Consider the following 24,602-nt stretch of genomic DNA (forward strand, 5'->3'; position numbering starts at 1 on the left):
GAACCAACCCATTGGGCAGCTGGAGGTCCATTTGTAAGAGTAAACTGGGGCTGACCCAAGAAGCTGTCATTTTCTAACAGGTTCGTGACGGATTTCACTCCAACTTTTTCTTTCTCTCTTTCTCTCCCTCTTTCTTTCTCTCCCTCCCTTTCTCTCTCTCTCTCCCCCTCTCCTTCCCTTCCTCTCTCTCTCCCTTCCTTCCTTCCTTCCCTTTTCTTCGTTTTCTTTCTTTCATTTTTTACAAACAAAATCTCACCCTGTCACCCACGCTAGAGTGCAGTGGCGTGATCACAGCTTACTGCAGCCTCAAACTCCTGCGCTCAAGGGATTTTCCTGCCTCAGCCTCCCAAGTAGCTGGGACTGCGGGGATGCAATACCACACTGGGCTAATTTTTAAATTTTTTGTTGAGACAAGGGTCTTGCTATGTTTCTCAGGCTGGTCTCGAAGTCCTGGCCTTGAGCAATTCTTCCACCTTGGGTTTCCAAAGTTCTGGGATTATACACATGAGCCACTGTCCCTGGAGGACTTAATTTTTTTAATATTTTGCTTTATTGTTTTGAAAAAAGAAAATGAAGCCTTTTCAGCGGACTTGTAACAAAATCCACATACATGAGTTTCCCAGGGCTGCCCTACACAGCACCACAAACTGGGTGGCTTAAAACAACAGAAACATGATCTTCCATAGATCTGGAGGCCAGAAGTCCGAAACTAAGGTGTTGGAAGGGTCTTTCTCTCTCCAAAGGCCCTTCGGGAGGATCTTTTCTTGGCTCTTCCCCGTTCTGGTGGCCCCTGGCAGCATCACTCTGATCTCTCCCTTCATCTTCCCACTGTGTCTCCTCTGAGTGTGAGTTTGTGTCCAAATTCCCCTCTTCTCTTAAGGATGCCAGTCATATTGGATTAGGGACCACCCTCAGGAAGTCATCATAACTTGGTTACCTATGCAAAGACCCTATTTCTGAATAAAGCTGGAGTCACAAGTAGCAGGGGTTAGAACTTCAATGTATCTTTTTGGAGGCTGCAATTCGACCAACTCATAACACCATGTATTGCAATTTTAATTTATTTTCTTTAGATGATGTTTTCTAGTGTTATCTAAGTGCTGTATTCAAAATAGCCCAAGAACTTTCTATATACCTTTAAAATATAAATAAAAGTTTTCCTAGCTAGGCCATTGAGTAAAGCCTGTGGGAAAATACTGTGTTTTTCTGACACTGTGTGTCTAGGTCATATGGAACTTTCAAAACAGTAAGGGCAAAATTCCTCCTCGTATTTTGACATACATTCATTGATAAGAAGAGCTTGTTTTATTAGTATCTAGTAGTGGTTTGTCTAATGATATTACATATGAATTTAATAATAGAGTTGCATTATTTTTATATTATCATATATGTACAAGAATACCATCTCTTATTTACTTAATAGGGAGAATTTTCTTAATTCTTAATGTGGAAAATGCCCTTTCAAATCAAACTTGCATTTTTGTAAGTCAACAGCTTTCTGTTTACATTATAAATCTAAAATTCCACAATTATTTTCATCTTATAATTCTCATTTTTATTATTCTAAAACTTTGTAATTACATTTATCTAACAGGCACAAAAGTAACATATATGCCTGTCTTTAAACTATTATAAATAATTCAACTTTAGTCCTCATCATGTAGAAAATTATGTTAAGTTTAAGAAACAAAAATATAGGCTGAGACAAGAAAATTGATTTCTGTAGGAATGATCCATTTGTAGAAAAATTACTGTTTACTGTGATTTTTACATCACATTGTTAAAATAACATTTATCTGTAATCAAATTGTGAAATGCCAGATTCATGAATGATATTATCTTTGGAGAAAATGTTTTTAATATTGTATTTTAAGAAGGATGCTTTTCTCCATCTGAGTTTGGGGAAAGCCTCAAACCCAGGTCAGTGTTTCTCAGAGAATTTACCTAGCTCAGGATCCCCTGATGTGTAGGGGGTGGAGGATAGGTGGGAGTGTGGTGGTTGTTAGAAATCCAGATTACAGGGTGCACCTGAGACCTACTGAATCAGAGATTACAGGGGACAGGGCCAGGGCCTCTGGGTTATTGGCAAGTTTTCCTGATGATGCTTATGCACTTTTAAGTTTGAGAATCTCTCACCTGGGCTTTTTGAGAACACCGTTCCTCACCTGGTGGTAGGTGCCTAATAATGAAAAATACAAAGTCTCACAGCCCTGAGCCCAGCATGCAGCATCTATCTTGGGACTCCAGACAGGGGATCCCAAGGACTCTCTGCTCCTCTTCTGCATCTAAACATGGAGAGGCTCTCTGGAAAGTTCTGCCTCAGGACTGTAGGTTGTACCCTTGGAAATAGATCTTGTTCTCATCCCTTCTGCTCCTTTTTTTTTTTCCATTAGAGCTGGGATTTTGCTATGTTGTCCAGGCTGGACTTGAACTCCTGAGTTCAAGCAGTCTTCCTGTTTCAGCCTCCTGAGTAGCCAGGACTGCAAGACTGAGCCTCCTGCCTCAGCCCTCTGCTAGTTAGGGCTGCATGCCACCATGCCCAGCTGCTCCTGCTCATATTAACAGCTCCTTCCTGCCTGAGACCCCAGACAGCCTGAGTCTTCTGTGGGTCTTCAGGGGCCCAGCTAGGAAGGACCCCAACAGGAAATGCAGGAAAGACAAGATAGGCTAAAGTGCAGCTTGCCTCCGGCCTGGAGCCTCTAGATAAAATACAGACTGTCCAGTAAAATTTGAATTTCAGATAAACAAGAAATAATGCTTAGGTAGACATATGTTGTAAGTTTTTGTTTTGTTTGTTTTGTTTTTTGATAGTGACAGGCTCTCACTCTGTTGCCCAGGCTGGAGTTCAGTGGTGCGATCATGGCTCACTCCAGCACCTGGGATCACGAGATCCTCTCATCCCAGTCTCCCAAGTAGCTGAGACTACAGACACATGACACCATGCCCAGCTAATTTTTAATTTAGTTTTTAGTAGAGGTGGGGGTCTCCCTATGTTGCCCAGGCTGGTTTCAAACTTCTGGGCTCAAGCAGTCCTCTCACCTCAGCCTCCCAAAGTTGTATGGGATATACTAAAAGATTATTTGTTGTGGATCCCAAATTCAAATGTAACTGAGCATCCTGTATTTATACTGCATCTAGCAATCCTACATCCTGATGCTTCTGCAGATGAAGTGAGCCCTGAAAAAGCCCCAGACTTAAGTCTCCACTGTCACAACCCTGCGAAAACAGTCACCCAGGCGCTTGCTATAGAGCAATTAGCTGATGCCAAGTCCATGAATGCTTGGGGGCGAGGAGTGCAGGTCTCATGTTTTTCAAACAACATCTGGTTTCTAATTTTGGTTGTAGTGTAGGTTTCTAAGATCTGAAGATCTTTGAATGATTGTGACATGAACTGTTTTTATAGTGTTTTTTTCCCCCTTTCTTTCAATGACAGTCTCAACCTTCATTAATAAAAGGCTAATTCGTGATTGATTACTTTTCCCTCTGGTGGCGATGCAGGCATCTTAAGGGCTGAAGCTGGTCAGAGCCATGTTTTGAGCTCCAGCCAACTCTTCAATTAGAAGGTGGGAATAAGTGGGCTATTACACGAGAGTTCTCTCTCTCTATCTCCTTCCTTTTTTTTGGTCATTTATCTCATCTCTCAAGAAGATGACATTTGGCATTGCTGAAAAGACCCTACCTGCACTTACTCATAGCATTCCTTTGTCCCAAATCCATTTTGATCGCATCATGTCCCAGCCATCTTGAAAAGTTCCCTGGAAGCTCAGCTCCACTTGCAAAACTTGGAGGGGAAGGAGTGAAATGGGGAAAACCGTCAGAACGGTAATAATAATAACAATCTCAGGACAAAGATAGGCCAGGGTAGCAGCCAAGATATTATAATCCAAACAATGTTACGGATAATTTTCCCCTTGTAACCCGAGGACAAAAACTTTATTACTCTTTAAACTTCAATATTGCACCAATTAAATTTCAGCTTAGGAATCCGAGCTTCTGGTCTATGTTCCATTAAAAAAAAATGTAGCCTTTCTTATGGTCCCTGAAGAATCATAGGAATAACTTTTTACTCTTCCTAATCGCTCTTATTTTTAGCAATTAAGGAGGAGAGAAAAATATTAACTGCAGATGCTAACTCATGTGTTCTTGATGTGGTGACGAACACATCTTAAACAACACTATTTTCTTACAAAAAGTAGGAATGACATCAAACTGATAGACTTTTTTTTTTTCTTCTTGTCGCATTTAACTTTTCTACCTCACAGCCCAGTAGCTTTTTTTAATCAAAGCAGGTAATGGAAGAACAGTCTGTACCCTCAAATGCAATCGTATTTAATCATATTTAATATCCTTATTTCTCAGCTGATCAAACTTTAAAAATTTGAATGCTTTGGTTTGATTTAGGACTCTGTGGAAGTCTAACTAATAAAGAAGTACATTCCTTTGTTGAGAAAGGAGTGTGCTGGCGAGAGGCCTGGCTGAGGGTCTGGATTCTGAGTAGGGACCAGTCAGGGCTCTGCTAGGGTTTTGCAAAGTAGACCTGCTACAAGTTCCCCCGTGCCTCTGTTTTCTCATCCATCAAATGGGTGTGTTTGTGTAGATGCCTACTTCCATGTCATGATCCTTTGAATCTGTAAGTACTCGTGTGTTGCCCTAACAGCCGTCAGGCAGGGTGAAAATGGCATCTGTCTTTGGATTCCCTGTGCCTTGCACAGTGCCTGTTCATGGCAGCCTCACCATAAATGTATGTGGGCTGGGGACTGGACTGAATATTAGACAACCACTGAAAATGTTGAGGATGATTTACCTTGTTGAACAATAAACAAATTAATAGAATGTGGGGTAAAAAATTGACCACGATAAATGTTTTAAGCCATGATGACAGCCGGTTTAAGTGCTTCTTCTTTCAACCTCGTGGTGTGCCTGGTGGGCACTAAGTGCAGGAGCTGTCTGGTGAATGCACATGGCCCTGCCCTCCAGCAGCCAGCAAAAAGGTGGGGAAGGCAGGGAAAGGGGCAGATGTAACAGCAGGGCTTGCGAGAGGCTGGGGGAATCAAAGCAGGGCCCTGAAACTGACGGGGAGGGGCAGAAAAAATTGCTGCTGCGGAAGACCTTCACATGGCCCCCTGAAGAAAGAGCAGAGTTTCATCGGGAGTGGGAGGAAACTGCACTTCCCAGGTGGAGGGAACAGAACATTGAAAAGATAAGAGAAAACAGGAAAAAATAAAAATTGCTCTTGTGATAGGGGAGAAAATGCCAAGAGAAAACGAAGTTTCCTAAAGAGTCTAGAAAGTTCTTTCCTGATGGTGGGGGAGCAGCTGCCCTGACTAAGGTTTCAATGGGGAAGCTGAGGCTCGTGAATGCATCTCCATTCCCCCCCTTCCTGGGCTGCCCGTGGTGTGGTTCATGCCTGGGTAGGGTTGCCTGTCTATCCTTTGAAGGGACTGGATGCCTGAGGAAGGTCTGTGGGGTGTGGACTGGAGAGGAGTGGATTCCTTTGACACCAGACCTGGTCAATTGCAGCAATTTGTTTATCTGTCTTGTAGCTTCACACTTGTCCTCCTATTATTATTTATTTGTCTTCTTTTAAAAATGGTTTTCTAACTCTCCCTCCAAAAAGGAAGCCTAGCAAAATGGGTTTTGGAGTCAGACAGTCCTTGATTCAAACAGATGCCCCATCACTTACTATTTTTATGACCTTGGACAACTGACTCTGTCTGGATAATCCCTTTTACTCATTGGCAAAAAAGAATGAGATTACCCAACATATGAAGCACTTGTGAGGATTAAATGAAAAAAAAAACAGGCTCACTATCCATTAGTTTCTTTCTCTCTGTTTCCCCTCCTCGAAGGCAGAGATTATTTGTGTAGCCCCCTTTATCTCCAGGCCAATACAATGTGGGGTGTATCAGGCACCCATCAAGTCTGTTTGAATGAGTAAATGAGGGCTGAAGAAGAGAAAGAGGAGACTCGTGTCTTTATTAAGTCATTCTGCAATCAAGTATTTACTGATCACCGGCTACAGGCTAGGGTGTCAGAGAAAGACACACAGCCCCTGTCTGCAAAAGACTTAATACCCTGTGTCCACCACATACTTCAAGGGAAGAAGGCAAGTCTAAGGACTGAGATGAGGGCTATGTAGATTCCACACCATAATCTACTCCATGCCAGGCCCTGTGCTGAAAGCTGGGAAGGAGTCTGTCCTGATCCTTCAAAGGCTTCCTGGAGCACTTGAAGCAAACGCTAAGGCTTCCTAAGTGTTGAAGGATGCATACGAGTTCATCACTCAGTTAATCAGCAAATGTCTTTGGGTGCACCTTCTAGTTGCCATGCCCCATTTTCTGGGTGGGAGTTTCCAAAGGCATGAGCTCTGGCTGTTCTCAGGGAGCTTCCTGGGTAGATGACACAAGCACCTGTCAAAAGAACTATAAATACCAGGTGGTGTGGGCAAGAGATGTAAGGAGAAGGCACATACAGCAGAAATAATTGCTCTCGGTTGGGATAAACCAGGAGGGCTTCCCAGGGGAGGTGACATGTGAGGGAGATCAGAATGGAGGTGTCCCAGGACAAGACTTCTCTAACTAACTTAGCTAGAGTGGGGACCACAGGGGATCTGGAGTATGTAATTGTCTCACTTTGCTGACTTTTCTCATCTCAGTAGATGCAGAGGACAGTTGCAGAGCCATGACACCCTGTTGACTTGGGAGGTGAGTCTCATTTCCTCTGAGCTTGGGGGCATTCCCATTGACCACTTAAATGTCTGCCTTTGTTAAATATGTGTGGGTGGAGGATATTGTCTCCAAAACCCTAGGATTGCACAGATGGGGAGGCACTGAGCTAGTGGGAATAATATTCTGGCTGTGTTGGCTGATTCATCACTTACACAGAGTCAAGGAAACCCCCAGGCCTGGGCGGCAAATGGTGTGTATTAGGAGCTAAATCAGGATATGACCAGGTCCTCATTTCCCCTTCTGCCTCCCCTAAGAAGCCCAGTCTTAAGAATTAAGCCATGAGCCTGCCGTAAACTAAACCTAGGGAAACTCAAAATTGGAGAGTGGATTGCAAACATGATCTCAGGTTAATATGCCAGGGAGTTCAGTTAGTTATGTCAAAAATGAGAGATGGGAAAACGTTAGCCTGAGATTTGGAGTTCAAAGCCCAACATGGCTGCCATGTGACCTAGGGCAAGTTGTCAATCTCTCTGGCCCTCAATTTCCCCATCCATAAAATGGAAGAAATATCATGGATTCGTGAGTTTGTTGTGATATATTATTATCATGACATAGATGAATAAATAGTTGAGTGTGTAGGTAATAATGATGAAAGCTAAAATTAATGGACTGCTGCCCCTAAGCCAGATGCTGTGAGAATATCCAATTTCTCATTTAATTCTCAAAACCTCCCTTGGAAGTTGCTATGGACAGCCATCTTTTACTTTGCCCTCATCTTATCGGGTGGCCCAGGAACGACGGTTGCTGCTGTTGTTCTACCTGCATTCTTGTCTGTTCCTCCTACCTAGAGCCAGAGCAGCTTCGGAACCAGCTGCTCTGTTCCTTCTTGGTGTCCTCTGGTGCATGATAGGTGCTGAGTCGGAGTCCAGTGACCAAATTAAAAATCGGATGTGGATGCTGATTCTCAGGGGACAGAGATAAAAGCCTGCTTAGCCACAGTGGAATGAGGTGTCTTTCCCCGCAGTGGGGAAGAAATTGCTGGAAGGCACTGATCTCAGAATCTCCCTCGCTGGGCAGCATTTGTTTACCATGAGTGATTATTTGTGTCAGTCCTTGGACTCCTTCATGTTGAGTTCTGACAGTGCCACTTCCCAGCCCTGTACCCATTGTCAAGGCATGCATCTTACCTTGAGTTTCTCTAGAGTCAGACCTGAGACAAGGGTTTGGGGGATTGAGGAGCACACGCAGTGTAGTAAGGAAGTGAGACAGGCGAGAAGGTGCATGATCTCAACAGCTACCCCCAGGGGTGCCAGGAGTGTGAGCCATGTGCCTTAGGATGATCCCACCTGATAAGGGACAAGCTAGGGGTGGGTCATTGTTGAGGCTGCTTGAAGGAGGGGGTGAGGTTTAGTTTCAGCCCATGCCTCCTGGATGTGTGGTCATGTGAGCTTGGAGGCAGTCCCCAACAGAGAGCTGCCCGCAGTGGCTGCTGGAAGTCTGCCTTGAATCCCATCCTGAAGCTGAATGGCTGGAGGATGTGCAGGTGAAGATGGTTTGCATCTGCTTCATCGTGTAGCCTGTCTAGCCTCAGTTTCCTCTTCTTCCAAATGGGCTGGTAATCCTTGTCTGACCATCTTTTCAATGCTCATTTGTTCTGCAAACTTCTTTGAGCACCCACTGAGAGTCAGACAACAGGGACGTTACAAAATCATGTCTGCTCTCAAGGAGATGTGCGTGTGTGGGGCAGAGTGAAGGAGTGGTGTCAACTCAGGATGTGTTTCCTACTCAGAAATTCTGTGTTTTTTCCCCCCTGATAGATGAAGGTGACCTTGCAGCCCCAGCAACCAGATACCGGACTCCCAGGCTCCCAAAGGGACATTGTCCATAGGAGCTTAAAAAGTGAAGTCATCAGTTTCCTAGCTTCAAAATTCAAAAGCCTCATTCCAGGCACAGATGGGCTGGAAGAAGTTACACTCAGAGCCCAGGTAAAAATCTTCAGAGCTGGGGAGCTGGGGAGAGGGGCATAAGAAAGTTAGACATTGGGGCATTTTTCAGAAGGGTTGCACACTGCTCTTTTGCTCAGGCCATGGCTGGGGTGGGTGAGAACTAATAGATCCTTGGTCAACATGGGAATCTGAGGCAAGAGAGTGCCCATGCCTCACTTTCTAGCTGGCATCCTGGGAGGTGTTTCTGCTCCCAGCCTTGTAGTGATAGTGGGGTTTTGTCCTGCATAGGCTGTGTAGGCTTCCTTTATGGAGAGTGGTTTGCTCGTGTAAATGGGCTGGGTGGGTACAGAGAGGATCTGACACCAATACTTTGGGTTTCCTGTTGTCCCAGAGAGGAGTGGGAGGCCAACTCTTACACTTGAGGGAGGGCACATACCGACCAAGCCAGAGATTGCATTTCCTAGCTTCCCTTGTAGCTAGGTAGGGTCATGTAACAAGGTATATTAGTTTACCATTGTTGCTGTAACAAATTTCTACAGACTTAGCCACCCAAACCAACACAATTTTACCTTCTTATGGTTCCAGAGGCCAGAATTCTGATACAAGTCTCACTGTGCTAAGATCAAGGTGTTGGCAGGACTAGTGTTCCTTCTGGTGGTTCCAAAGTTGCATCCATTCTCTTAGCCCTTCTGGCTTCTTAAGAAGGCATGTATTCCCTGGCTCATGGCCCTTTCTTCCATCTTCAAAGCTCACATCTCTTTCTCTCTGATCCTTTTTCTGTCATGACATGCCTTTCTGACTGACTATAGCCAGGAAACCTTCCCTGTGTTTAAGGATTCACACAATCACATTGAGCCCTCCTGGGTAATCTAAGATCATCCCCTTATCTCAAGGTTCTTAACCTTAAACATCTTTGCAAAGTCTCTTATGCCAAGTAAGGCAACATATTCAAGGTTTTGAAGATTAAGTCAAGGACGTCTTTGGGAGCCACTATTCTACCCATTGTCTCAAGGACAATGGGATATGAAAACAGTGGTGTGTGCAACTCTCGTTTCTTGTACTTAAAAATGAAGCTTCTTCTCCCACCCTCTATGTGTCTCCCACCCTCCAAAGTCTGCAATTTCAAACCTATGATGGAAGAATTGCACTTGACCATGTGATGACAACAATTGAGCCACCCAGCTTAGAGCCTGAGATGGGAGCCTCACATCGAGGATGGCAGAGACCTCTCACCAGCTTGGGCACTCCAGGGAGAGATGCAGAGCTCCCTCCTGCTCTGGACTGTGATGTGTGAGAGAAATAAAGCTCCCTCTTATTTAAGGAAATATTGTGGGAACTCTATGTCATAAGAGCCTATACCTCTATAGCCTCTACTGAAGCTGTGCTTTTACTAATATAGACCCCAAATAGAGATTCAGTTGAGTTACAAAAATATAAATAAATTGATAATTTCTTGCTCCCTTGAATACATGCTGGCTTTGGGAAATGCTGACTGCTATACAGACAGATGGTGACACTGAGTAGATGACAGGCCAGGGAGGCGTGGAAGAACAGGGAGACCTCACCTGACTCGGCAGCAATAGGAAGAAGAAAAGACTTCCCAGGTGACTAAGTCTCATGAGATCTGATGGCTTTGAGAATGGGAGTCTCCCTGCACAAACTCTCTTCTCTTGTCTGCTACCACTTGAGACGTACCTTTCATCTTCTGCCATGATTGTGAGGCCTCCCCAGTCAAGCGGCACTGTAAGTTCATTAAAACTCTTTCTTTTGTACATTGCCCAGTCTTGGGTATGTCTTTATCAGCAGTGTGAAAACAGACTAATACACCAGGGGAGGGTATTTTCTGGAAGGACAGTGACTGCTCCAGTTCCCTTCTCTAAAAGGGTGGACCCTGCCCCAAGCCAGTGCTATCTGTGAAGGACCATTACTCTCACTTTCTCTAAGTTCTTTTTTGTTCTGCCTTCAGGCCTAGCCTCCTTAGCCGGTGCTATCTGTGAAGGACCATGACTCTCACTTTCTCTAAGTTCTTTTTTGTTCTGCCTTCAGGCCTAGCCTCCTTACATCCATGGCGGCATTGCTTTGGCACTAAAATTGCACTCACCTCAGGCTTGCAGACACAGGTCAATTTTGAGGAGCCAGGTAAAATGTACATCCAGGGGAGGAGGTTAGAAGAGGTTACCCCAGGCGCTGAGCCTCTTCAAGAGCGTGGGTTTCTGGCTTCAGAGTCTCAATGTGGGGCCTGACTCGTAGACCCACAGGGACCCTTCCTGGAGATTCCCCACATCATGTATTTGGTTAGTGAACTTGCTGTATCCGTTGGCACACCAGCAATGATGGGGAACTCTGTGTTTTGTTCACTGATCCATTTCATGCCGCTCTAACATTTTTAAAAAGGGGAGCAGGGGGTGCTGAGGAGTCTCAGAGGCCAAGAACCAAGGTCAGCGGCAGCTGAAGCCTGAATCAGAGAGATCTGCTGACAATCTGTATCAGTGACACTTCCATCAGGCAAACTAAAGTAACTCTGAGTATCTCAAGGAGGAAGAGACAACACAGGAAGTAGAGGCTTTGAAATGATTTGAAGACCTGGGGTTGCAAGGTCAGGGAAGCCACTGCTACAAACAGCTTAGGAACTCAGGAGCTACAGAAATTGCAGGGATAGTTTCCAGCAATCTCAGCTCCTGCAGCACTGAAATCAGCAGTTCATGGGGGGCTGCCCAGAGACCCATCAGTGCTAAAGCCTTATGCCAGCTGCCTGCAAAAGCACTGGCTCCTTATGACCCTTCAGCGGTAATAATGACTCTTCTTTCTTTCCCATCTTCCAGATCTTGCATGAGCACCTCTCATTGGAAGAACCTACTGTGTAAGCCCGCTGGTCACAGAGGCTAAGAAATGCAGCATCCATGTTTCCAGTCTCTGCAGTAGAGGAGATGGTACAGAAAAGAGCAAGAGATTGCCCAGCACACATTGTCTACTCTGGATGCCACATTGACATTTCTTCCAGCGTTTTGATATAAGATTAGTTGAGCTGACTTAGAAATGACCACACTGGTGAGTTTCAATGTAAGTTGCACATACATAAATATGAGATTAACCCAAGTGTCATGTCATCCCTTATCTTCTCAATGAAAAGATTTCCCACAAAGTGTTGCTGACTACTTAAAAAATCAACTTGGAATAATCAATTTATTAATTTACTAACATATACTTAAGATTTCATACAACATAAAATAGTAACTTTAAAAAGATGATTTTTCCTTTCAACATTTCATGGGGGTTTGCATATTGGTTACACATAATATATATGTGCATATTTACATGTGACTTGAAGCTTACATAATCTACCTTGACACCAGTAAGCCTGATTGTCTGAGTTGTTTGAGCAACATCACCCTTCAAATCTATGTTCCTCTGGAGGCTGTGTCCCAAGCCACAGGTGCTCACTCACATAACAATGCAACCATTTGCAAATTTTCTTCTGTAAGTGCGTATTTGTGATCTGTGCTGTTCTTTTGGCATAGTTTTTAAAATGATGCTCAGCACTTACAGTTGTAAGCTCATGCCCATAGAAGGGATGACTATACCCCTGTGACCTCTCTAAGCATCCCAAATTAGCCTTAGCTGAGGTCACTTCAGGTTATTGCATCTGTCCCAGACCTAACTTTCTCTTGTATTTGGGCTTGCACAGAATACAAGGGCAATAAACACATAGCTCCTTTGTGTGTGTGTGTGTGTGTGTGTGTGTTTGTGTAATGCTTTAAAAAGTTCTTTTATGGGCCTCGTTGATTCATTCATTCACTCCTATTTATTCATTTACTCATTTGCGGCATTTCCACTCTCAAACCCTTGAGTGGCTTTCTATTGCCCTTGGAAAAAAGCCAAGCTCTGTTCCAAGACCTGCAGAGCTCAGCCTCACCTGAACCCGTCTCCACTGTAGCTTTCCCTTCCCTCTGTGTTCCCAGTGTGCCACCTGCACAGCTTTCTGCCTTGGTCATGCCTGCTCAGTCTGCCGTGGGGCAGTGGCACCTGCTCTTCCCTCTGCCTGAAGTGCTCATCCCTGGGTCTCTGACTGGCCAGACTCCTCTCTTCCTTCAGGTCTGTGCTCAGCAAGGACTTCTCCGCTGCCCCTCTTGAAAGAAGCATCTCCTCAGCCCCATTACTCCTTTTGGGGGTCATCCTATTTGATGTTCTTCACAATGCTTCTTCCAATCTGACAGTGTCTGCTTCAGTTGTCTGTTGACTTGCCTATGGTCTGGACCCTCCCAGTAACGTGAGCCCTGATGAGGAGGGAGCTCTGGAGAAGGAAATGGACTCTCTGGAGCTCCTTGAGGACATGAGCTGGCTGTCTTTGTGACACCAGTCCTAGCAGAGCCTGTGCTCATCATCTGGTGCATGCATTTATGGTGCAAGGATTCAGTATTATTGGCTTCAGTGTACAGCAGAGAAAAGGGAATCTCAGAGAGGTCAAGCAACACACCCAAGCCCACACAGCTGATGAACAATGGAGGTGGGAGTGAGCAACAGGGCACTCAGAGCATGCACTTAAGCACGTGCTGCTCTGTCCTCCTCACCTCCCCATCGACCTGCATGCATTGACATGCTTTACACCTGAAAAAATGACTTACACTAGAAAAATGGAAGTTTCAAGAGTCTAATCTTTTCTGATCCCCCCAATGACATTAGCTTAGGAAATCTCGCTGGGCCTCATGTAACTTGATGGAGAAAGGTAATGCGACAGCACAGGGTCCCTTGTCAAGAGAAGTGGCGAAGAGACTTCATTTGTTCGAGTTGCGGGTGTAATGATTGAGCTAGAGAATCCATTTCAGCTGGGAAAGATGGGTGCTGATGAAGTTATGGGCCTCCTGCACCTTTTAAAATGAAATATTTAAATAAGTGGAACCTCGTGCGGATGATGTATTAAGCTCTCCTGAGATGTAAATCACACGATTCCTAAACGTCCTTTAACAAAGTCAATTATGTTACATAAACTTAACAGAGACAAAGATCCCTTATCCTCAGAATCGTCCTTTTCTCTCCAGTAGTTTTGTCAAGATAAAGACCTCAACAGAAGCAGAATATTATTTAAAACCTCTCAACATTGTTCTATAAATTGGATGAAATAAAAACATTTAAACAAAAACACATACTTTATTAATGTTATTGGCGAGAAGCGGCACTCCGGCAAGCACATCACAGGAAACATCTTCTGTGTTCCTGAAATCATCTCTATTAGATTATGTAGATATGATCTATGAAAATACTTCCAAACTTAATCTGTCGAGAATTCAGAGAGTGTATAAGCAAATACTTAGATTTGCATTAGATTCTTGACTTTGAAATCCATTACCGTAAGTTACTTACTGACTTTGAGGAGCAACCTTTACCATAGGAGGAAGATGGGAGGGGCCGCATTCCTATTTCGAGGGGGATGGCCTGCTGGATATTTTTTTAAGACCATTTAAATCTCCTGTGAAGGTCAATTCCACCTTTTCCCTTACAGAATTAGTACCAGGCAAGGGAGGCAAGCCTGTATCATAACTGATTTCAGCCCCATAGCTCTCTGGGATCGTTTTGGCAATAGAATATATGCCTTATTATTATCTTTTGTTTTGTTGTGCTTGTTAAAAGATGAAAATTGAATTTGCATTTTACTACTCCTTTTTGAAACACTCTTCTTGCAATCTCTGGCATGTGTATATTTTTAAAAAGTCAAATGTAGATTAAAAACCAAGAAAACAGAAGTCTGATAGCTTCTTAATGATACAGGACATGTCTTTATTTGTGGGGGGTGCACAGACTATTTTTATTTATATTCTGCTTTCTTAATTCGATTATTAGATACTTTAAATAAGACAAGTCCTCTGTGGCAGGGTCAGCAAACTTTTTCTCTACAAGGCCAAATACCAAATACTTTAGGCTTTGTGGGTCATAGGATCTCTGGCACTCACCTAAACTCTGCCAGTGTAGCATGAAAGCAGCTGTAGAAAATATGGTCATGAAAAGGCGTGACTGTGTTCTAATCAAATTTCAGGCCAGGAGCAGTGGCTCACACCTGTAATCCCAGCACTTTGGAAGGCCAAGGCAGGCAGATCACCTGAGGTCAGGAGTTCGAGACCAGCCTGGCCAACATGGTGAAACCCCATCTCTACTAAAATTACAAAAATTAGCCAGGTGTGGTGGTGGGCATCTGTAATTCCAGCTACTCGGGAGGCTGAGGCTGGAGAATCGCTTGAACCCGGGAGGCGAGGTTGCAGTGAGTTGAGATGGTGCCATTGCACTCCAGCCTGGGTGACAACAGTGAAATTCTGTCTCAAAACAAAAACACACACACAAAAAACAATAAAAAAAAACAAATTTCATTGATGTACACTGAAATTAGAATTTCATATAATTTTCAGGTGTCATGAAATATTATTCTTTTAGTTTTGTTTTCAACAGTTCAAACATGTAGAAGTCATTCCTAGGTCTCAGCCCATACAGAAACAACAGTAGACTGAATTTGGCCTGTGGGCTGTAGTTTTCTGATCCCTGCTCTATATAAGTAGCCACAAATATTGCTTTTCTTTAAACATTGAACGTTAAGATGGAGCTCTCAAATAATTCTGTTTCAACGTAAAAGTGGAGGAGAATCTTTGCAAGTAAAGGTTGGACATTAGGAAACTAGTCTGACTCAAATACAAATGGAGCTCATCAAATATTTACTGCATACCTGCTGTGTGCCCAGTGCTATACTTGGGGGTTGGGGGGTGCCATGGTGCTGCAGAATTGCCTAGAATCTTAACCGTCAAAATCAGGAAGGGACTTGCAGAATCATTGTTGTCATTCATTTTGAAGAACTTTTGTAACCATGTTAAAGTGATGCAAGGATGCCTATTTTTCTTTCTTAATGTGATGGTCTACCACTTTCTGCATCCTGGCCCCTAGAAGGGAAAATGGAAACTGCCCCTGAGAAATTTAGGCCTCTGTCAGTTTTGGACTTGAGCACAGGCTTGGCCATTCCCAAGTCACCCACGATGAGGGGTTACCTGGAAGGCCTGCAGATTCACTTCTGACAAATAACTCAGTTGACCTGGCAACTTATATTCATTTAAGTGGACATGTGTCCACTTAAATTCATTTAAACGACCCTCTAACAAGAAAGTGTGGCGTTTACACCAATAATTACCATCACTCAAAAGAGGCCATGCCTAGAACCAAACCCTAGAATCGTACCCCGAGATGGTCCATTTCACCACATTCCAAAGACTTGAGTCAGTCTCAGGCTCCATGGGGACGTATTTGGGCTGAAATGGGCATGCTCATCTGTCACTTTGGGACAGTAATTCAACAGATCACTCATTAAGAGCCCTGGAGATGTTCCCATGTTTTGAATGTAATTAAATTTCTAGGTATCTTTTCTACCTAGAGAATTATAGTCAAAAGCTATAGATAAATATATAAGTATAATTCAGTAATATTTATAATATAAACATTTGAAAGCCAAATACATTTTCAATAATAGCTGAATATGGTAAATCATAATATACCCATAGTTTAGGGCCTACTAACTTCTTTTAGAGAAAGATTTTTGTTTAAAAAAAAATTTGTGGATAAAATCAAGACCCTCAGTCATGTTAAATTGTCCCAACCATAGATACATAAAAGACAGACGGAAATTTTTGACATTGGCACTGGCTTTTGTTTCTGACAGGTGAAATCATGAACTCTGTACTGAGTTTCTGGCCCTTCAGAAAAATGAAATGCCAAAACAAAGCCTTTCTTGGGGTTTGTGCTTTGTTTTGAAGCAGTTCTTGGTGATGCTTAACACAGTGCCTGGCTGGAACACAGAAGGCACTCAATTAATGATTTTAAGCCAGTGAATAATGAATGAAAGCCACGAACCCAGCCTAGTGAAGCCTCAGAGAATTCCTTCCCGATGGCACGATGGTTAGATGGTCCAGGCCTGGAGCTGACATCTCCTTACCTGGGTGTCTTAGAAAATTTAGGAATTTCCCCAAGCCTCAGTTTTTAAGTTCCTTCATAAACAGGGATAGTACCTTCTTCCCAGGTGATGTGGAGATGAAATGAAGTGATGCACGGGTATACTTGGCCCAGGTTTGCATTTAATGAGCTCCTAATAAGTGTTACCATTAATCAATGTATTATTATGAAAGACATTTGCTCACTTAAAAGTCAGTAAGAAAACTCAGCTGAGCAAGATGATTTCTTCATAATCACGATGTCTAATTGTTTATAGTATATTTTACGTTTCAGCATTTTAACAGTTAGAGGTTCTTTGGCATCAGCATTCAGTATTTCTTATTAATTAAATTAGTTATAACTTCAAAATTAATAATGTCTCTGGGTTACCAGCTTACATTTTTAAATTCCATAATGTACACGCTGGTTTGTATTTTATCTATTTCTGAGCTTTAAAGTGTGTGTGTGTGTGTGTTTGTGGGTGTGTGTTGTGTGCAGTGTTTTTGCCCTAAGGTCCAAGAATTTCTTTTATGTCTAATCTGGGTCAGTTTGTGAGGCAGGGAAACAGTATTTAAAATCCTGTTCATGAAAGAATGGAATGTTTTCAGATATTTCAGCAGCATGCATAGCAATGGCTGCTTGTGTTACGTGTTTTACCATTAATTTCTGGCGACTCACCCACACTGAGGGCTCTCGGACACCTTCGAGCTGAGAGCGGTGGACGCCACCAGTCCCTGCCTTAGCTGACTGGGCCTGGCCCCTGGAGGAAATCCCAGGCATCCTGGGGTGGTTCAGAAATGGGCAGGCTTGGCAGGGCGTGGTGGCTCATGCCTATAATCCCAGCACTTTGGGAGGCCGAGATGGGTGGATCACTTGCGGTCAGGAGTTCCAGACCAGCCTGGCCAACGTGGCAAAACCTCATTTCTACTAAAAATATAAAAATTAGCTGGGCATGGTGGCACATACCTGTAATCTCAGCTACTTGGGAAGCTGAGGCAGGAGAATCGTTTGAACCCAGGAGGCGGAGGTTGCATTGAGCCAAGATCACGCCACTGCACTCTAGCCTGGGCAACAGAATGAGACTGTGAAAAGAAAAAGAAAGAAAGAAAGAGAGAAAGAAAGAAAGAAAGAAAGAAAAGGAAAAGAAGGAAAAGAAGGAAAGAAGAGAAATGGGCAGGCGTGAGTCAACTTGGGTCAAGGAAACCAGAGGCACTTGCCCGGTTCTTTTGGGAAATAAACTTCCTCATTCTCAGAAGGGAGCCATGGGAAGCTAGTTCCTCTCTTTTGCTCCAGATGTGAATGTGGACGCATGCTGCTTCCATCCAGTGATCTGCCACGATGGATATTAAAAGACTTGGCTGAGAGGAGCAAAGCTAAGAGACCATCGGGAGAAAGAGGGAACTGAAGTCTGGCAACCAATGGCCTTCCTCATTGGTTAGCCAGCTACAGGCCTATTTTTGTTCCTTGCAGCCCAAAAGACCCGAATTGATTCACTCATCCTTGACAAGCCACCTGGCAAAATAGGACAATTGTACCAATGTCACAAGTGAGGCATGAGGATGAAATGCTGGGATTGTGCAGGGCCAAGTGACGCACAGAGAGCTTGGGGGTCTCTTGTTCCATTTCACATTCTCCTTGGCCCATTCACACTTTAGAGTAAAACTGAGCTTGATTTTCAATAGATGGAGACATTCATTATAAAATGATCCACAGAGGGACATCTGGGTTTCTGATGACATTACACTGTAAATATTTCATGTGTTTTGTGTACCTATTTCTTATATTTTTCATGAAGATTAAACATTATTTTCTGTCTTTTTATAAAATAACAATTGTAGTTTTATTCTGATTCTTTTGGTCACCAGTGAGCCAAATGTAAATTCCATGGAAATAAAAACCATACGAAATTTTAAAATCCAATTTGCTTGTGTTAAAATATGATGTTATGATGTTAAAATGTCACTGGTGGGTGTATTGTCACTGATAGATATATTGACCCTGGTCCTGTGTATGTGTGAGTGTGTGTACATTTCAAAAGGAATTCTTGCAGATGGGGGGGGCGGTGCGGGAGAGAGAGACAGAGAGAAAGAGAGAGAGAGAGAACGAATATTCCAGGATATTCAAGGAGCAGCAAGTCTCCCTCCAAACCCCAGCTATGAGTCTCTCAGATACAGATCTATTTTAGAATTTCAATGATTGTCCCATTTAATGAATTAGGGAGTTCTTTATAGAGATGCACTGTTTTTGAAAGCATCAGAAGGTCACTGTTATATTAAGTTCTCAAATCTGACTTTTAAGGATTTCTGATGTTATGTAGGTCAGAAGTAGACCTTTAGCAGACTACTTTGCTTCAGGAGGGTCAGGACAAGAAACAGAACAATGGCAAAATGTGGGGTCCCTGACATTCTCCGTTGAACTCTTTCTAAGCACGAGGGACTACATCTCTAAGCGACTGGGCTGAGCTTCTTCCTTAGAGACAGTCTCTGCGGAAATGTGCCTTCTCAAAGCCCTTCTGTTGGCATTCAAGGTCCTACCTGTCTAAGCCTTTCCAAGTAGCCCTCTACTCTCATAACCCTGCTCTGCCAATCAGGATGCTCTTACCACTCCCCCACCCCGTCTAGCCAGTCCAGGCCTAGCACGGATCTCCCAGCTTCCTGGAGCTCAGCTGTCATAAAGGTGCTCACCTCTCACAGAGGTGCCACCAAGGGCATGAGGCCTTGTGTTTTAAAGGGTCCTCATGGCTCCATCTTTAGTCCGTGTGTATTAGTCTGTTCTCACACTGCTCTAAAGAAATACCCAAGACTGGGTAATTTGTGAAGGAAAGAGGTTTAATTGACTCACCATTCTGCATGACTAGGGATGTCTCAGGAAACTTACAATCATGGTGGAAGGGGAAGCAGGCACGTATTATATGGTGGCAGGAGAGAGAGAGAACTTGAAGGGGGAAGAGCCCTTTATAAAGCCATCAGATCTCATGAGAACTCACTCACTATCACAAGAACAGCATGGGGGAAACTGCCCCCATGATCCATCCCCTCCACCAGGTCCCTCCCTCCACATGTGCAGATTACAGCTGGTGATGAGATTTGGGTGGGGACACAGAGCCAAACCATGTCACCATGGATGCTGTCATTTTACCCCATTAACCCTGCACGAGGCATGGTGGCCAGACCAGGGGAGGAAGCTGGTCAAAAACCAATAGCAGAGGTCTTGGAGAGAAGGGAAATTGGGGCTGGATTCTAGCCTGGCCACCTATGGCTAGTGTGGCCCTGGGTGAGTCAGTGCTGTAGACATCTGATGGTACCTCCTTAAAATAATTCCCCTTTTCTGGGGCACAGTCCCTCCTCCTCTGACAACTGCCAATCTCTAACTTGAGGTATGTCCTTAGTCCATGGTCCCAGCATAATGCACCTCTGAAATAGATCTTGTGTGATTTCCGAATCCACATGAAAAGGATCACAATCAAAGAAATGAGCAACCTGAGCAACTAGAGTAATGAAATGACTCTAACCTTGAACTTGAATGTCTTGAAAGACACTGAAAGTGACCCAATTCATACTCCCCCAATAGCTCTCACGTTCCATTTTCTCTCCTCCCTAATTTCATCATACCCCGTGCCTCTCTGGAGCACTCTTTGCCAAGCCAACTCAGCACAGGGGAGACCAACATGGCTCTCCCAGCCCATGAGGCTTGCTTTGGCCTCTCTCTCTCTTGCCCTCTGCCTCTCCATCTCGACTCATCTTTTTCTCATTATACAACACTCTCCCATAGTTCATTATAAAGCCCCTCATTCTTCATTCACTATAAAGATCATTCCTAAGGCCATCTCCTGTTGTCCTCAGCTTCTCTGGGCCTTCCTTAGGCCACTCTCTGTTTTTTCATCCCTGAAGCCCAGGCCCCACCTACCAGAAAGACATTTTAGGGAGTGGGATGAAGGAGGGCCCATCAACAGGAAAAAGCAGTGTCCTTCCCACTGAGCATTCACACTCAAACCACCTTCCCATTGCAGGTTCATATGCGGTAAGCCATCGCGCCTGGTACAGAGTAGACGCCCACTGTTAGCATCTCTCCCAAAAACCCTCTTAAATCCAGGTGGTGTCCAAAATGGGAAAAGCAGCAGTGTTTATAGAGAATGATGACTTTTGAGGCTGGGGAATGAGAACACAGCTGCCAATCCACCATGCTGGCCTAGAAACAGAACATGGAAATGTAGGTCAAAGTGACCAGAACAGAGCATTTTCACTGGCTTCTGGGAATTAAGCTTTGGCCTCAAGTCTTATCCTCATTCGATGTGGCAAATGTTTCAGAGAGAAGTCCTGAGCTGCTGTGGGGTGTGGCCGCTGCTAGATTTTCAGGGACCACTCACGTCTGTTATGTGGAAAGCCCCCGGTGGGTGTAAAGTTCAGAGCCAGTTGAACTGAAGTGTGTTGAGATCAAAAGGGCAGGAGTCTCTGCATCAGGAGCCCAGGCTGGGTGCAGACTCTGTCACCTGTGTGAAATCCCATCCCAACTTTAAGCCCCATTTTTCTCATGTGTTAAAAGGGGGAAGGGAGGAAGACCAGTGGTTCCCAGAACATCACCGACTCCACATCAGTCTCACCACCCTTCACGTTTAGCAGAGCACCTGGCACAGAGGATGCTCTTACAAGATATCCATCGAATGCTTGGAGCGGTACTTATTTCATTTCCCTGAAACTTAAACTGTGGCTTAGCAGGACTTTTTAAAAAATCACCTCTGTGGCTGTTCACAGAATATATGATTTCCACATCAGTTACACGAGAAGGTGAAACCAGGTTATCTGTGGTTACCTTGGACATCCACTTTCCCGTCCCTCCGGACACGACAGCAGCAATCCATTCCCTGTCCAACCAGATCACTAGGAAATGCCATTCATACTCTTCCCCTCTATTGATTCCGGTCAGTGGGTATTGGCAGCTTAAAAAGATTATGTTTTAATTGGGGACCAGATAGATGGCGTTTTAAGGTTTTGAGTTTCACTTGCTATAGATTATTTGAGAGGTTGTTCAACACAAGGAGGACAAAGATTAATGTGTTGTCCTTTTCTTTGAGTGACCCTGGGTGCAAATGTAGCTTGGGATAAGTGACTGAAAATCTTTTTCTATCACAGCGCTGAAAAGGTTGACTGTGAATTCATTAGTGTTATCTTTGTTTAGGGCATAAAATCTACACATTAAACGGCTTAAGTAGAACACATATTTTCTCCAGGCTAAGCAAGCCTCAAGTGGCTGGGGAAAAGTGGGGGCCTCCAAGCTGGGTCAGGGTGAACAATTTAGGAGCCAACAACCCAGGACTCTTTGAAGCTGCTGTTTCCGTGATTTTGTAGAGAAGAGAATCATAATACTAGTAGTTAGCTGGGGACAAGATGGGTGGGAAGATTAGATGGTGTCTCTGCAAAGGGTTTGTAAACTGGGAACTCTAGAATAAAAACATAACAGCGAGTAATTGTGAAGTATTTATGAGGAGCTGAGCACTTTTGTACATGATCTCTTACATAATTGCAGCAAGTGCAAGCCCTTGCATTGTGATGTCACCCCTCTTCTAGAGATGCGGACACTGGAGCCAGAGAGGCCAAGCCATTTACCCAAGGCCAAGCTGCTTTCCCAAGACCATGCAGATAGTGGTGGCTGAATAACCACCAAGCCTGGTCTCTGCCTCCAGTTGGGGTCTTGCCCTCATCTACTTTATACTTTTTAAGTCCAACCACTATGGCCTGGGTGGTCAATCACACACCAACTGATATGATCACCATGGTCTGAATTCTCCCAGGGTACCAGCCTTCCGGTCTTAGCACCCTTCCCTGCATCCTCACACAGGGTCTGATGGCTCCTCTTTCTGTTTATCAGGGAACCTCAGTGAGCTCAAGGACTGTCCTTATCCAGCTTACTCTCTGCCAGAGGCCCATAGTCACCAAACCTCTCTAATGAAGAAGCTGAGGAAGAAGCTGACCTCAATTACATGTTGTGAACAGCCACCATCTTGTTTTGTTCTCTCATCTCTCCCTGCTGTGCCCTCAGTGTAAAGTGAGTGTGCACTCACTCATAAGGCAGTGGTGTGGTCATGGCCATCGTCATCATTGTGTTGGCTTGCCAGGGCTGCTATCACCAAGTCCTGCTCATTGGGTGGCCTAAACAACAGACATTTGTTGCCTCACAGTTCCGGAGGTGAGAAATCTGAAATCAAGGGGTGGCAAGGCAGGGTTGATTTTTTTTTTTTTTTCTGAGAGCACTGAGGGAGAATCTGTTCCAGGCCTCACTCCTGGCTTCTGGTGGTTGCTTTGGCATTCCTTGGTGTATCAGTCTCTTTTCATGCTGCTAATAAAGACATACCGGAGACTGGGTAATTTATTAAAAAAAAGAGATTTAATGGACTCATAGTTCCATGTGGCTGTGGAGGCCTTACAATCATGGTGGAAGGTAAAAGACACATCTTACATGGCAGCAGGCAAGAGCAAATGAGAGCCAAGCGAAAGGGGAAGCCTCTTATAAAACCATCAGATCTTGTGAGACTTATTCACTACCATGAGAACAGTATGGGGGAACCTGTCCCCATGACTCAATTTTCTCCCTTTCCACATAGGAATTATGGGAGTTACCACTCAAGGTGAGATTTGGGTGGGGACACAGCCAAACCATAACACTTGGTGTGTAGAAGTATCACCCCGATCTCTGCTTTCACATTCATGTGAAATTCTCCCTGTGTCTGTGTCCAAAATTTTCCCTTGTTTTCTTTGAGATGGAGTTTTGCTCTTGTTGCCCAGGTTGGAGTGCAATGGCACTATCTTGGCTCACCACAACCTCTGCCTCCCAGGTTCAAGCGATTCTTCTGCCTCAGCCTCCAGAGTAGCTGGGATTACAGGCATGCACCAGCACACCTGGCTAATTTTGTGTTTTTAGTAGAGATGGGGTTTCTCCATGTTGGTCAGGCTGGTCTCAAACTCTCAACCTCAGGTGATCCCCCTGCCTCAGCTTCCCAAGGTGCTGGGATTACAGCCATGAGCCACCAAACCAGTCATATTGGATTGGGGCCACCCTGAAGACCTCATCTTAATTTGCAATGACCCTATTTACATACACGGTGATATTCTGAGGTAATATGTGTTAAGAGTCCAACGTATCATTTTGGGGGGACACAAGTCAACCATAACCATGATCATCATTATTACTATTTAGCTAATAGGAAGTAAATAATATAATCACTGCGTCTGTCTTAGTCTGCTATAACAAATTATGGTAGACCTCGTGGCTTAAATAATATATATATTTTTTCTCACAGTTCTAGAGGCTGGGAAATTTGAGATTAAGTTGCCAGCATGTGTGGCCATTGTCATTGTCATCATTGTGTTGATTTGCTAGGGCTGCCATAACAAAGTACTGCATGTTGGTTGGCTTCAGTTTAAGGTGAGGGGTCTCTTCCTGGATTGCAGATGCCTGCCTTCTTGCTGTGTTCTCACATGGTGGAGCTCTCCCTCTTCTTACAAGGACACTAAATCCATCATGGCAGGCTCACCCCTGTGATCTTATGTAAACCTAATTACATCTCAATGTCTATACCTCCAAATATTATCATATTGGAGGGTAAGGCTTCAACATATGAATTTTAGAGGACACAAAAATTCAGTCCATAACAGTCTTCTCCAGAGATTTACCTTTACCTTCCTAGAGAATCAGTTATACCAGTATGCCAAGATCAATTGTTTGGCATGATGTGTTCAGAAAACCAGGTAAATGTTCACCTTAATTTTCAACCTTAAACTTGGTGCAAAGCCACAGGCAGGGGCTGCCCACTTCTGTCTGGCATTTAGTTTTTCCCAACTCTTGTGGGCATCTCTGAAGAGTAGAACTATCACTTTCCCACAACATTATGTTTAGATGTGGAATAAACAGAAAATGTTCTGTGATACCCTCACAGAGCAAACATCCTATGTGCAACTCAGAATTTGTGAGTGACCTCTGCATGCAAACCCATTACCTTGACTTGCACCCATTACCATTCAATTTATTTCCCCAAGAG

The sequence above is a fragment of the Pongo pygmaeus genome, chromosome 15, assembly GCF_028885625.2.
Source record: "Pongo pygmaeus isolate AG05252 chromosome 15, NHGRI_mPonPyg2-v2.0_pri, whole genome shotgun sequence".
Taxonomy (NCBI): Eukaryota; Metazoa; Chordata; class Mammalia; order Primates; family Hominidae; genus Pongo; species Pongo pygmaeus.